The sequence below is a fragment of the Rhea pennata genome, chromosome Z (genome assembly GCF_028389875.1).
Source record: "Rhea pennata isolate bPtePen1 chromosome Z, bPtePen1.pri, whole genome shotgun sequence".
Classification (NCBI taxonomy): Eukaryota; Metazoa; Chordata; class Aves; order Rheiformes; family Rheidae; genus Rhea; species Rhea pennata.
In genome coordinates, this window is record NC_084702.1 from 26,691,118 (window position 1) to 26,707,463 (window position 16,346).

The 16,346-nt window shown below is 34.5% G+C and overlaps 1 protein-coding gene across 1 annotated transcript in view; it reads right to left on the minus strand.

The window, feature by feature from the left end:
- The window catches only part of LOC134153153 (guanine nucleotide-binding protein G(q) subunit alpha), a 129,489-nt gene that overhangs the window by 8,740 nt on the left and 104,403 nt on the right, over nucleotides 1-16,346 (minus strand). The gene's annotated exons all lie outside the window — the stretch shown is intronic.

Sequence of the window (16,346 nt, forward strand, 5' to 3'; positions counted from 1 at the left end):
ATCAGAAGAGCTGAGTATAAAACCTAAGTCTTTTGATCAATCATTAAAGCATAATCAGCCATGTTTCCTCTCAATGCTCTGTACAGACGTCTTGTCTGGACAAGACCCTATACAAAGGCTATATAGCCACAGCACTAGAAACTACATAGCAATAATTTCATTTTGATAGTTTGACAAAAAAGATAGGGAAAGGTAATGTAAACTTGCAAGTCACTGTTTCAATTCTAAGTCTCTACTTAAACTCATTAACATCTTCTAATCTGACATTCATAGAAAGTAAAAGAGCATCAGCAGTGGATTAGCAGTGTGTTCTTTTACAGTAAATTTATGAGCTATCGAAAACTTTTAAATAAGAAGAGTGTGGAGAAAACAAAGATAGAACTTACTTATATAAAGGTTACCTGCTTTCTGCAAAAACTCTTAAAGTGTTGCAACATATATATAATCATATATATACGATCATATAAATATATCAACATATAATGCTGATACTTCTTTCATATTCATAACACAGAATTGCACAGACAAAATAGTGTATCAGTTTCACTAAATATGTGATCCATGCTCCCGGAAAGCTCCAGAAACACAGTTTTCAAAGATGGTTATTAGACACACAAAATTAATTTTCTGTTTGAAACAGATGCCAAACAAGATGAAGCAGAAAAGGCATGCTAACTAAATCCATGTTGCTATTGTGCATAAAAAATTTTTTAGCATCTTATCAACTACAACATTACTTCTGTAACTGCTATAAATCACAAAAATACCAGAAGACACATACTATAAAAAATAAAATATTGTATGTCTTCAATGTAAAAAGAGTATGTACTGCATTATACATCAGTTACAAATTCCACATAATATGAACTCCAGGCTATACCACATAATCACTGTTTTCCTATTACAGGTTTACAAATTTCTCTAAAGGCCTTTTGGACCTAACTTCAGGCATCTGCTCTAAGTCTCTCCTGGATGAGGTATCTACCAGTGACACCACAAATAGACAGAGATGAAGCAGGTTTCCATGATTTTACAGAAAGCTCAATTAAGTCAAGACCAGCCTGAGATCCCTAGAAAGATTTGCTACTGAAAAGATGGTATAGAAGATGTTCTTCTGAAAAATTAGTATCGTATTATAGGAAATAATTATTGCCTTGAGAAATGATTTAAAGAAATGGTTAATGTGTAGCCCAACAGAACTGAAAGAAAGGCTAGATTGCTATAGAAAAATGCATAGTTCAGGATTTCAGTAACTGACTGAAGTCAATAAAATACTATTGGATTACCCCGGCTTCATTGTGTTCACTAGTTTAGTCATAAGTTGCACTTCATAGAGAAGTCACTTGCCTTCAAAAGTCATCCAGTTAATTGTACTTCCAGAAACAGCCAGGCTAAGTCTGAATCCATCCCCGAATTCTGGGAGAACAGGCTTTAAAGTGGCAACAGCAGTGGACATTCATCCTTGCAAATTTTGTGTTCAATCATCCAGTCATGAACAAAATTGACATAAACCCAGAGGGTTGGGAGAAATGATAAAAAGCACAGTACATTGCCAGAATCCTGTGAAGGAGAACTGTTTCCCAAGGTTCAGAGGATCTTGCTCTATACAGTGGTACCAGCTGAGGCTATTGGGAAGGGAGTCAGTAAAGTCTTGCAGACTAACTGGTAGGTCTGAGGAAACGTAACTACCTCAGCACAGGGATTATTTCAGGATGTACAATACTACAACAAAGCCTGTAGCATCTTATACTGCAAAATGAAGGAAGCAGTTGTGACTAAGACATCAGGAAGACTGGAGAAACACTTTCTAAGCAATTGGTGATAAGCTGTCCAAACTAGGTAAGAAAAAGGTCACTCTCCTTTGGTCACTCTCACAATCCATAATTGAGAGGCCAAAGAATTTCCTTAATTCTTCTTAAAGAAAAGGCCACATAATGCTGCTGTCTGCACTTAAAACAGAGGGAAGACTTCAGATGTCACCAGTTATCTTCTCTTAATACTGGCTGCATTGCAATGATCTGCAGATAACTCTGCCCTCTCCAAAGACATTTGCAGTAAGATAATAGAACAAGAATGCCAAGAGGACAGTGCAGTCACTTCCAAGGATTCAATGCAGGTATTGTATCATTCATATATTTGTGTCTTGCAAAGATATTTGTGTCTTGCAAAGCTTTGTAAAGATAGTAATTTTAAAAAGTTCATATTCCCTTTCAGTTCACTGCATGTTTTCTCCAATTGTATCAGCCGGTCTAATAAAAGATACTGCCTCCTCCTACATACCATTCTTGTTTTTGTGTTTGTGTATTTTATGTGGGAACCCTCTGAAAGAAAAGTGCTAGGTATATATGACAGTATCATAGATTACTGGGCTGTTATTGCAGTGATATGCTATGGTGGCACCATAGTTTTGACCAAAGAAATCTGAAATGGAATGTTATCTCTGTTTCTTCTTTTCTTTTACAGGTCTATTGTTAGACCTATGTGTTTTTTGTAACACATAGGTCTAACAATAATATCATAGTTGAAAACTTTCGGAAGACTTGTGCTGTGTCAGAGGAGGGGGAAAAACCTGACGAATACACACCTGAACTTCACAAATCCGTTCTTTCTTTTAAAAAACCCACATTTTAAACCATTTTTGTTGCCTGCTTTTTTGCTGCCACAAGTTACACTTACAGTTTTAAAGTGTAAGAAATAAAGTTCCTATCATACTTTAAAGAGAAGATAAATATTCTCTGTATATTGACCATACTTGTATCTTCTCCTGGTGTTTAGTTTAATAAAACCTATACAGGGCCTAAATCTTTCATTCCTTTCTGAAATCTCCATCTTCAGGCGAGTGGGTTTTTCCAAAACTGAGCCCCTTAAGGAGGTGAATAAAATGTTTATCAATTGTCTGGATTAAGGGAGCTCTCACTGGCTTTTTCTCCTTCCTTGTCCTTATGAAGAAAGTAGACAAGCAGCTCGTCAAATATGTGCTAAATTCTCAACAGTTTTTAAAAACTGTCCTAGAAGTTACCACTGAAAACTTGACATTAAAATGTATCATTATGAAATACTGTTGATCTCTGACTTATATGGAAAGGCCCACATACTGGAATAAAACTTCTTTTTGTAGTTTGTGTTTGACATAGGAGAGACAAAGTTTAACAAAAAGTGAATCCACAACAAAACCAGCATGGAAATGAAATGTTATCCTTAAATACTAATGGAAAGTGATGGACTATCTAAGAAAATATTGCCATTTGAATTTTTGAGTTAAATACACTTTTTGTTAAACTTATCACTAAACAAATTCATAATGAAGGGCAACCGCAGTAAATTTATTTGAAGGTAGCTGATAAATATCCAAGTTAAGCCCCAAAGATAAATATTAGCAGAAGAATTAATTTCTTACAAACTGTTATTAATATGTAAAGAATTTGGATTCAGAAAAGTACTTAAGCACAATTCTAATTATAAATACGCATGTACTTTGACAAAATGACTTTTGCTTACCATCAGGCATCATCTTTCTGCAAGCTACTCTATTAGAAATGGGGTAGGAAAACATCACCATATGCTCTTCTCTCTCCACCTAGCTCTTCACAAGAGGAAACTTTCTATACTCTTTGTACTAAGGACCCATGACACTTTGGAGAATAATTTTCTTTCTATTTCACCAGAATTTATTCATTATAAAATTAGAGACAGTAATCTATGGTTTATTTTCAGTATTTCCATTATTGGCCATGCAGGATGAGGTCAGTCATGGCTTTGTCTAGACAAGCCTAGACAGCTTGTAAGGGTGGAGATTTCCTCACCTCTCTCGGTTTCCTCCCAGGGCTAAATTAACCTCCAAGGGGAACCCACTTCCTGATGTTCAGCTTGAACCTCTCAAGCCACAGTTTGTGGCCTCTGATCTTTGTTGTGTTGTTTACCTAAAAGAACTTGTCTCCATGGCATATTTACAACTGCTACTCAATTTGCAGGTCCCTCACCCTCTCTTTGCAGGCCACATACTCTTAGCCCTTGAGCAGCATAGGGTCAGCAGTTCTGAACTTTCCTGCCTTTCATATGTGTCCCAACAGTCAAGCTGCATTCTTAAATCCTTTCCAATTATCCTATCCATTCATCTAGAGGTGAATGGAAAAGTGCTGTGCTAACAATGGTGAAAAGAGATTTTAATGGTTGGTCACTCAGATGCATTCTCTATAGAGAATCTATATCTCATCTATCTATCTATAGATATATAGATATATATCTATATCTAACATCTACTCTGTATAGATGTTTAACAGTAATTGAAAGATGTAAAGATAGCCTGGAGATTTTTCTTTACTATAGTAGATTGTATCTGCTTGAGCAGGTAAAGTAATATAAGTCCTGAGATTCACCTTGAGCAGAGTAGAAGTTCTAAGCTGGCTTCATTATTTCCTTTCAAAGAGATTCAAGGACTACTCCAAAAATAGCAATAATTCTTTTTTTTTTTTTTTTTTTGATTAATCAATCTCTTATTTGCCCTGCTCAAGTTTTTCATCCCTCTATTATTCAATGTCTAGAAGCAGAGCAGCTTTTATGGATGTCATGATAGATAAAACTGATTTTTTTTTCAAGATGCCATTTCTCCAATGATTGTGCTATTATTTAAAATTTCTCCTGAGCTTATTTTCCATTGGTAATGATAGCTTGTATAACTGCACATTTAACATTTTCCTTCATTAAATATATATGCAATATAACTACCATAGTATTTTTAAACAGTTTAATAATGAGTATTTGACAACACAAAATTTTTGAATTATTCACTTTCTGAAATATGCTTCTCAGTAACAGGGCATACTCCTTCTTAGCTACAGAACAGTTTTATGCTACAGTATTCTTTTGCAGTTAACAGCTTTATTTTACAAGATTTTATGAATCTTCTGCAGTCCACTTCTGCTACAGAAAATTGTGTGCTTTGTTTTTGGAAAGGGAGCAATTGAAAGTGACATTCCTTTTTTATTTTGGAAGATATGTGAGGTATTGTCTTTGCTCACAGGTCTGCTAGGTATGTCTGACATACCAAATCACTATATTCTGTCTGAATGCAACACCATATTCTCTAAACTACTCTCTATACTATTCTCAGTATTTTAAGTCTCCCCAGTGTTAAAAAGCTGCCATCATGAACCAGCTCAACATTAGCTAGCAAAGTTCAAAAGATCGGGAAATGTTTTTGAGAGTCTCAATTATTCATAAACCAAAACTCTCTTATGTTAGAAGAAAAACTGGAGGATCTGTATGAGTATACATGATGAGTTCAGTTCTCACTTAGATAAAAACCAATTTATATCAGTGAAAGAGTAGAAAATATGCTTATACTTTACAAGTTCCTACTTGAACAATGCAAAGAAGTCCCTAGTGTAAGTGCAAATCATTTCTACCATTTTCGGCATTGGACAGGAGGTTACAAAAAGAGCTGTAAAATATTTCATAAGAAAAGCTTATGAATCACAGAAGGAGCTCTGGAACTGTTTTTTATGAAAACTTGTATTAGAAAAGGAATTCAAACTAAATTCAAACCAGCTGTTCTTGGCACATTATGCCCTATAATTCATGCATGGTTCAATCACTTAAATCTCTACTAAGCAACCAATACTAAAGTTTGTATTCACAGCCATTAGATATGTTTCTTTTGCAACTTTGAAAAATACAGATACTTTGACTTAAAGTTTAAATCCTTAATTTTGTATACTAAGGGAAATATGAGGCCACTGATACATTAATTAAACTAGGCTTTCTCAGTTTTATACAGGTAAAGAGTTATGAACCAGTTCTAGAAATAGAGATGGGAAGGAATATGAGGCAAGGCCAGCACTAGCGATCTGACCCAATGTGAGAATGTATATATGTAAGAAGCAATGTGAGGGTAGCCTTGCCAAGCCAAACAAGACAGTGTGGCTGTTTGAAAAGAGGGCAGGGGCAGTGGGGAGCAGTATTTAACAGCTAATTCAAGCACTAGGTCTGATTTTACCAGTGAGTCCTACCTCATCTACAGCCTAAGGCAAGATCTAGTCTCAGTGGCAATGGAAAATGCTGCAGAAAGAAACTTGTGAATAACTAATGTGTTGAAGCTGGCTAAAGGCTTCTCAGTGCCTGGCAGCTGCAACTTGCTGTGATCTCCCTGGCTTTCCAGGTGCCTGCCTTAAGGAAAATCAGCAGCAGAACCAATTGTTTTGCCATCCCCCAAGACTCGCTGGCTTAGGCAGCTTCCCTGCTCAGCTTATGTCTGCAGGCAGTCCTGTGCGCATGCAGGCATGGTACCATTTCTGGGACTCCACTTCTCTCGCTGCCAATGCTGGCGCAAGCTTCTTCCACCCTGCTCCGCACGACCTGAAGCAGCCACCACTCCAATTCAACTATTCCACCATGTAACACAGTCAAAACAAAATGGAGTGGGCAGACTCCATGCGTGAACTGAAATTTGTTAGCTATAAGCAAATCATATAATCTTGAACAATCTTATTCCAGTATGTATCAAACATATCTTATATCAAACATTAAGAAAAAGGCTCTACTTATTCACAAATGATGAGAGTATCCAGTTTTATGACTAGAAACATTTTTCATGAAACATATCAGCACAAATAAGGTGAAATTTCATTCTACCACGTACCTTTTACTAAATAAAACATTTCATACTGATAAATTTTTGTATAACAGTTAAACATTAGCACCAATATAATCAGTCCAACAAACTGTTTTCTCGCATCTTTAGCCAAATCTAAACTCTTACTCTGTCTCATTTTTTAAAAGACAAGAAAAGAGATTACTTGCTTCCACATTTTTTTTAATCCTGTATTTTCAGTCTCATGTTAAGATGACTGATTTCTATTTGGACATATATGGTAAAAATCTCTCTGCTTTTCCTTGCTCTGGAAAAATCTGCATTACCTCTGCAATTACAGAAATAACAGAATTGGTGTAACTTACTGTTCTTTAGCTCTAACAAGTCAAATCCTGAGAAATACCTAAAAAGGACTAAAAGAAGCATTTCAAAGCAATATCTAATGGTACCCAATGAAGGGAAAAAGAAGTATTTCCCAATGTTTCAAGATAAGAGATTGAGTACAGTATAAATCTGTAACAATATAGAATTAGTAGTGGAACATTCCACACAACTAGATGTCTTTATGATTGTCTAGAGTGGCACCTAGTGTGCACACTGTAAGTAACATGCAAAACCTCAAAATACAGCATTATTTTTTTCTCATAAATTATTAGTAATTTAAATAACTTATGTTAACAAAACTAATTTCAAGGATTTTGAGAGACTGAATTTCATTGAAATGTGGAGAGAGAATGCAGAGAGATTGAGAGATGTATTTTTTTAGTAACAAACTGGCATTGCATATATATCTATGCTTATGCTGATAACAGACAAATATATTTGATTAACAGAGTAAAAAGGCATTCAAATAGAGATGACACCTGCCAATGAAGAGGAACTGACAAAAGAGAGCTTCAAAAAAGTCCTCAAAGATCACGGAGTAGAGATTAATACTTCAGAAGTTTTTTAGTATCACAGCCTAGGATTATTTTAAGTTGACAAAATTTGTGCATTTGAGCCCTTTTGTGTTGGGAAATGTACATTCATTATTAGTGCCTCCATTTTCTAAATAAGGCTTCTAGCAACTACTTAAGTAGCAGCACTGTCTGGGGGCACAGGAAGACCCTGTATTTTGGCTAGAAATATAACAGGGCTGCTGGATATAAAGTTAAATTTGAAAATAAAAGAGGAAATCGTGAAAGTGGTAGGTAAATGAAGACATCTCCACTATTTAAAAAGAAATCCATTATCAAAACTAGAAGACCTTTAAATTTTCTATAACTAGCCATTTGAGTGAGCAATGGTCACATAAATATTGGGATGAGTAACTCAGATGCAGTAAGAGACTACTTCAAACATATACTGAACTCAAGAAAGATTTCTTCATTCTCTTTACTTATCTTGAATCTTTCTCCAGACCAGTGTGATAAAAAGAACTGCTGGTAGAAAACTCAAAAGACATCTCTGCAGCCAAGAACTCTCTTTTATACTTTGGAGAAGAGCTCTAACCTCTTCAACACTTTAAAGTGGCAATACTTAATTTGAAAATATATTGCAGTTTTATGTACCCATCCAGGGAGACAAAGACAGATCAAATGACAGCTGAAATCCACTGAAATCATTGTTTTTCAACAACCATCAAATCACAAAAATACCATCCAAAAATATAGTCCAAATATTGTTGTCAAAGTTTACTTAAAATAAAAATGATTGCTAAATTATTTTTGATGAAATATCATGCATGCTGGAAAAACAAATTTTTTATAAATACCCACTTTTTGGAGAAAAACAGGCAAAAATCCTTTAAAATAAAATTATCACTGAAAAAGGCTATTTTCTGGTCAATTTCTGGTTACTGAAAAAGTAAAATAGTAGCTTCTTCTCCAGCAGTCACTGCCAATAGTAACATTTAACAGGAACATTTCTAACAGCATCTGCAAATGGTCCAAGCTCGTTCAACCACCCACTTCTATTACGAACCACCCATTTTAATATAGAGGAACAGGCCCGGGCTCTTATGCAAATACTTCTTAATACTGACAGTTTACATTCAAAATATTTTTTCATGCACACACCAAACAGAAAATACAAATGCAGGTGTGTGAACATGTATAATGAAATATAATATATACAGCAAATGGTTTTGGCACAAAAGATAAATGTGCTATTTTTCTTTAGTTTCCAAACAAACAGTGAATTCCGGAGATTTTATTTCCCATGGATATAATATTGTTAAATAATAATGAAGACTGTTTGAGGATTTTAATTCTATCTAGGAGCTCATATTACCTCTCTGCCTTATCCCCAATTGTTCTGGGCTGCTGAACACTGATGAAAACAACAGACTACCAAAGGATTATTACATGTTTTTGCACAATGCAGAAAAAAAGAGAAGTGCTCTGATCTCAACATTGTTTTCTTTCGGCCCTCATCGTAAGCCATGTAGGACTAGCCTATGAATAAGGAACACAAAGTGCTGGAAGAGAAGTGGAAACATGTCCAGATGTTAAGAACAAGATAGTTCTGATGTAAAAATGAAATACATTCTTCAGATAATCGCCTCCATGAAGAATGAAGTACTCTGAAAACTTAAAAGTGGCCTCATGCTATTTCATATTTTTGGCCTACATCAAAAGAAAGTGCGACTGGAACGTTGTACCAATTTGTCATCCGTTAATAGAGCACACTGATGAATATTACAGAAGTTCCATCTAGGCCTGGATACTTATCTATTTTACAGATGTACTCTGTCCAGATTCAGAACATGAGCTTGTAAGCCTGCATCTGCTTACCAGTCTACAAACACAAATGAATACACACTAAAAATACCTATGCGGCTTTTTAGGTTTTCATGCAACTTACTATATTGACTTTAATATGAATATTTTAAACAATCAAAGCAACATCAGTCTACTCTACCTAGAGCAAACTAATGATAACAAAATTTCCCATCAATAAAAAAATCATGTCCTTGCAGAGTGTTTTTATTAAAGTATTGAAGAAAACCTCCTGTAAATTCAGTTTCAATCTGTAGTGACTGCTGAAGTAGAGAAGCCCTAATTTTCTAAATATCCTGTTCTGCAATTATGAGTGCTATTTATGATAGAATAGCAAAATGGTTCTTCATTGTAAATTAATACTGTGAAGGTAGCAACATTACATTAAATATGCCACTATCCAGTACAGTGGAATTCTTCAGGATTTTAAAGCAACTATGGTAAAACCTTTTATCATGACCACAAAGACACAATCCATCCACTCTAAAGAAAGAACAAAAACTTCCTTTTCACTGGTCAAACAAAACTAAGATTTTTCTGTCTAGAATCACCGAAGAATTTATTTTGGAAAGGACCTCTGGAGGTCACCTATTCAATTCCTTGCTCCCAGCAAGACTTCTTTTGTCACTGAATCAGTCAAGCTTTGACCTAGGATGGAAATCCTACAACTTCTCTGGGGCAACCTGCTCTACTTCACTCACTCATCTGTGGTCATCATCTTTCAGCCCTAGTGATATATGAAAACTGATATATGAAATATAGTTTTACTGAGGCCCACTGTATTTACAGATAAGTCATTAGAGAGTTTTAATAAATCCCTGGTAGCAATGTTTTGGACAGAGAATTTTTAAAAACAGCTTTTCCCAGGTTATTTAAGCTCTACCTGGTTTCTGAAAGGGACTCCCCCAGTCATATGGCCCTTCCTCCTTTCATCTTTCTTCTTCCACTTTTCTGAGTACTCACTTGTGTTCCTGCAAGGTCTGTGCAGTGTTTTTTAGAAATATTGCTTCAGTCACTTCCAGACTTACATGTTCTGATCATATCCACCCTAAAAAGTTATAATTTTCTACTGCTAGAATTCATCTATGGTTATTGTTCAGCTATTGCTAAATAAAGTCACTCTTCTACATTTCAGAAATGTAGTAGTACTCAATAGAGAACGACAGTTGCACTTGGAACACACATTTCTAAGTAACAGTCACTGCTTTAAAAGTTTATCATCTAAGGAAAAAGCTAGAAGACAACAAGGATACTGAAAGAAGAAAGCGAGAACATCAAGTTATAGCAACAGAATTGGGAACAGTGCAAGAAAAAGTCACCATCACAGGACTCTGGCTGCTTCACCACGCCAGGGAATTCAGCAGAAAGACTACACAGTAAGGATGAAGAAGATCTGGAAAGTTTCTGGGGAACTCCCTCTGCTTGCAAGGAGCAGGAAGGTAATAAATGAATGCAAAAGTGTTTCTTGGAATATTTTACAAATGATTGATCCAAGTCTTGCAGAAAAAAAAAATCAATTTGGTTATCCTATCAGGTTAGATGATAAAGGTCCTTAAAAGTCAACAAGTAATTTGGTTCCTAATGGTAAGGAAACAAAAGTCAATGGAAAGATGCATACATGGTAAAAGCAAAAAGCTTTTATGGCAGCATTTTTGTGGATATATATTGAGCAGAAAAGATGACAAGAGCTTAGATAATGGTTTCACATGTGTGAGAGAAGGAAACTAGACACAAAAGAAGTAAAGGAGAGATTAGCCATAGCTTGAAGGCATGGGTCTAGAATTTCTTGAGCTAAATAATCAATTTTGCTGTTATTTTAAAAATTCAAAGCCTCAAGCCATTCCAGCTTGCTTCATATATTGCAATACATTTCAACAAGAACTATAATCTAAGATCAAACCTGTAAAAACATGAATTAGGTAGTACTTTCTAAATCTTTAATGCAAATTAGGTGACAATTTTAACTACTAAAGAAAAGGAAATACTGGTTTAAGTGAAATTAAATTACACATTGTTATTTTAAAACACTAACAAATTTTAGCTGAAGCTAAGTGGAATAATTTATTAAGATGTAGTATGAGCTTTATAACTCAAATGTAAGCTTAAAAAAGCAGTCTTTATTTGAAAATAACTTTTTCCTTTCGTAATTAATAAGAACCAATAATGTAAACAACTCTCTTAAAATGGTTAGAAATTAACTGTCTAGTTACGCTATATAAATGAATTGGACCTCAAAAGTAAAGATGATTGGTTCTATTTGCTTCGTTACTCAAGATCAGTGAAACAAAACAGCAAGTAAACTTCTTGTGAAATATAGGACTTTAAGATTATATTCATGTTAATATTTTAAGCTATCTGTAGTAAGAGAGAGATATTTCAGTGATTCTTTTATATGCGGTTCCATTTATCAATGAAAATATAGTGTTTAACAAGTAAAATAATGGAGAAAATGTTGTTTTCCTAAGACATAGAGATGGAAATTTGATTTAAAATATCACATATAAATATATACGATACATACATTATTTATATATTATAGATACTATATATTACTAAATATATATATACACATATCATTGTATTATAGATCAGTTTTTGTAAGTTAGTTTTTTTTGTAATTTATCTTTAACTTTTATAATTTTATATAAATATATACATAGAAAAACCCAAAATATATTTTCCTCTGAGAATACAGAAAAAGAAAGAGCCCTCAGTGTAAGAAGCTCATGCTTTTACAGACCATCACAAATCTGTGCAACTTGTAGGACATCATATAATTCAAACTGTTAGCATGTTAAAATGGAAGAAAAATACGTCCAAACATCAATAAATACTGTACTTTGTTTTGTCATTCCTAGTAATATTAGTTACTTAACACGTTCCGTATAGGTTATGAAAATCTCTAGGAGCCCAGATTTTTAAACTATACTATCCTAGCTCAAATCCTCCCATAATTGCAAGTGAAATTCTCTTCTGGAAATCTGGAACTCTTTTCTGTACTTATTGACCTGACATCATGAGATTTATCTGTTTGGAAAAGCTGTCTGTGATCCATGTTCGAATGCAGCCTGTCCAGGATTATGGACTAACATACTTTTTCTAGGAAAAGTCATTTATTTTTAAAAAGATGTTGATTTTAAAAAATTGAAAAGTTCTAAATTCCACTGTGATAAAATTCCAGGCTTCTCCAGACCTGTGGGTATAACTCAGCAAAAATCCGACCTGTAGAACATAATACACCATAAACTAATTTATCAGAGAGCTGACCACTTCATTTTTCCTCTCACCACTAATCCTATCAGACTTCTCTGAAAAAGGGAAAAGGTCAAACACACTTAATTTAACTTACGTTTCCCTTCATCATGTCATATCAGACTGAGAGATTACTTAATTTACAGAACCAATAATTTAATTACTATATTACGTCCTCTGGATGAAATGTTGCCCAGATCTCCATGTATGAATCTAGATAAACTATGCTTTATTAAGGACAGAATCTGGAACAGCTAAATATCCCTCCTTTTATTTGCATTTGAGGAGAGAAAGGCATTTCAAATCTGTACACAAGCTGAAACTTTTGAAAGAGATTTTAAAATGTATTATTATCAACAATATTTCTCTTAATGCACAAAAATCAGATCCTCAACAACGTACAAGCTAGAAACATAGTTGGGAGAGTCATGTTGTATTTTAGTGCTGATTGTTAGAAGAATCATAATTATAACAAGAGTTTGGCAGCCATGGATGCTTTTTTTCAGGTTGGAAACCTCCAATTCTTTAATTACAGATCTTTGTCACTGAGGTATAGTTTCATGAATGTATCATTTAAATGTCAGTCTACACTGGATTTTCTAAGACAGGCAGTCTGAACACTCGCCTCATTCTCTATGCATGACATCTATTTACAGAGCAGTTATGATACATTCTCCAAAACTTTGAAGACTTTTTAACATCTCCAAGAAGATGAAGTCAGAAATGGTGCCCAACTCACCCCCCCCATACTCAGTTAGTAAAACCCTTGAGAGATCTGAATGAAACCTCTCAACCCGCTATATCCTCACCTGATTTATAATCCAAATGTATTTCTCTTTAATAAACTAGGCAAGGGAAGAAACAGATTTACAGCAGAAAGTCTGCCATGCACTACACTTCGAAAATACAAATCAGTCTTTCGAGCTCTGAAGCAGTCTCACAATGATACAGTCACATATATAAATGATGGATGCACTAACTAGCAAAAAGTACATATTTATGTTCATATGTGAAAATGAGATTAATGAAACAATGCATGAACTAAAATGAATCACGTAGATCATTAAGTATAGTTTTCTTCATAAGCACATAAAACTAGGAAAAATACTTCAGGCAATATCATGCAGTGGACTAATTAGAAAAAGAAAGTAGGCCATCTTACAAAAATCATACTATTTAATCAGGTCATGAAATCAATGCAAAGGGAGCAGCAAAACACTGCAAGTTGTTGAGTCAGACCTCTTAATTTGAGTAAGAGGCACACAGATCAAAGGAGGATTAGATTCTATCATAGTATAACACTGCTGTTATCCATAGGAAGAAACTAGGACATTTACCCATACTCTATCACTTTGGTGCTGTAATTTTAATGCTGTTATACAATTTAAAAGATGAATTTTTTAGTGTAAAAGAATACCCCATGCCTGAGGTGGGAAGAAAGAAAGAATTTCTTGCAAATTTCTATATTAGGTGTGAACTAAGATATTTAAAACCTTTCCATACCTCTGTCACATCACTATTAAGATAAAATACACTCTGTTTTATGTGGAATATAGAAATATATCGTTTTAAGCTTTCTGGGACTGTGATGCTTAGTAATACAAGGGTCAGAACAGGAGAGGAATATTGTTTTGCTCTACCAATAAAATCTGGACAGACAGGGTACAGCTTACTGAAAGTCAGGAAATAAGCTGTCCAGATGGGTGCTTAGCTCCATGATAGGCTGAATCCAGCCCAGAGGTAGAGGAACACAGGCCTAAGGCTGCTGGAATGTGCCACCAAGGTCTTTATGTATGACTTGAAAACAAAAACTGGCTTGAATTAAAGTTATGAACATATTTCAAACCAAAAGACAAAATGGTTTAAAAGCTTTTTCACTGATGCTAATGAGAAACATAAACAGCAGTTTGGCAGTGAGGTGGAAGAACTGTCTTTAGAGCTTTTGCATCCACAAAAAGTTTTGAAAGTGAAAACCAGAAAAATCAAAATAGCTTCACAAGTAAGATCTTTTCCATGAGAATTGGAAAAAAAAAGTCACGAAAAAGTTATCACAACTTTAGGCATCATTTCAGAGTGGTAGGACAGCCCAAGACAGAAAGGAAATGTTCAGTTCACACATTCCATTCAGTTCATAACATGTGAACCCTTTTGGCTGATGGAACACAAGGCAAGACTGTATACTCTGAATGAGTCACCCAAGGAGGATATTGCTCCATCTTCTGAAGAACCAGCGACACTCTAAGTCATAATCTGCAAATTAAAGTTATCTGACCAATGAGAGCAAAAGTTTGGACAAGCCACCTACTTAGAATAGGATATACTTAATAGAGAAGCAGAGCATGTTAAATTTTCTCGTAAAGACAAATCCTTCCATTTGTTTATAAAGGATGAACAGAGTAATAAATAGTTAACTTCAGAAAGTTTGAAAGGCTATTTTGGTTAGTTAGAACAGTATTTGAGAACTATTGTAACCAATTTTGCTCTCTGAAATTTCCAATGTATTTCGTTTGACTTGTATAATTAAAACGTCTTCATACTTATGTGTTGATTCTGTGGCTACAAAAGAATAACGCAAAGTAGAAAAACACAGAACCAGACATTTCTGACTTGGCTTTAAGTGAGCCAAGTCTGACTGAATCCTCTTTTTATCTATGCATGTCTAGCTTCCAAATTTGCAAGAGCTCACGTTAGGGTAGATTGGATCACTATGCCAAAATGTCGACCATTCAGTTTAAGATTATCCCTCTCTGTAAATACAGCTTTGAGTTCAGTATTGTATATTATAAAACAGTATCTTTTTTACTGTACTTTATATTGATATATAAAAATCAGACTAGATTTACCTCTCAAAACTCATGTAGACAGTCTGCAGTAAAAATCCATAGGTTTTTCATTCAAAGACAAACCAACAGGTTTTTCATTCAGCCTCCTACTACCAACCAAATTAAATTCAGTCATGCTTTCTTCCCTTAAAACAGAGGTTGGCATGCGTTATTAATCAACTTTCACTGTGAGGGATGTCCCTCATATTAGATTCAAATGAACCACTATCTCCCATAAAAACTGTTACTATGGCCAAGTTATAAATAATTTAACAAACTAACACAGATGCAAAATTGTGAAACTGAGGTTTCTGTTTAAACTTCTTAACCATAAAAAGACTAATTCAATGTATTTTTATTCATGTCTACCAGAATACAAAAAGATTTACAAAGACCAAGCCTGGTTAGACCACATATTTCGGTCTGAAATTCATCTCCAGAAGAGTACAAATGTCCTCTCAATTCCCTAAAGTAGTATGTATGGTATAATATAAGCTTTTTGTACTCTTTTTTTCTTTTGTGTCATTCATTTTCTACTCTGAGGTCTATACTTGGACTCTAGTTAAAAACACAACACTGCTAGTATGGTTCTGTTAGGTCATTACACTGGGAAAAATAATCAACATTATATCAAAGATACATATTTTAAAAGACAAAATAAAAATATTTGGACACTTGCCAAGTTAAAAGAATTCAAAAATAAACAGACTGAGATGTATTTACTGTATAAGTAACTGAAAATTTCTTCTCTGTAACAGCCATGCTTTTCAAGGAAATGAAGAAGATTCAAGTAGGTAGTAAGATTTTTTTTCTTTCACGGAAAGAGTGTAAATCTAAAGGATTTCGGAGTTTCAGTATTAAAAAAATTAATACTTAAGAACATTGAGTATACAATCATGAGTGCCCAGGGCTTGCTACCTCATC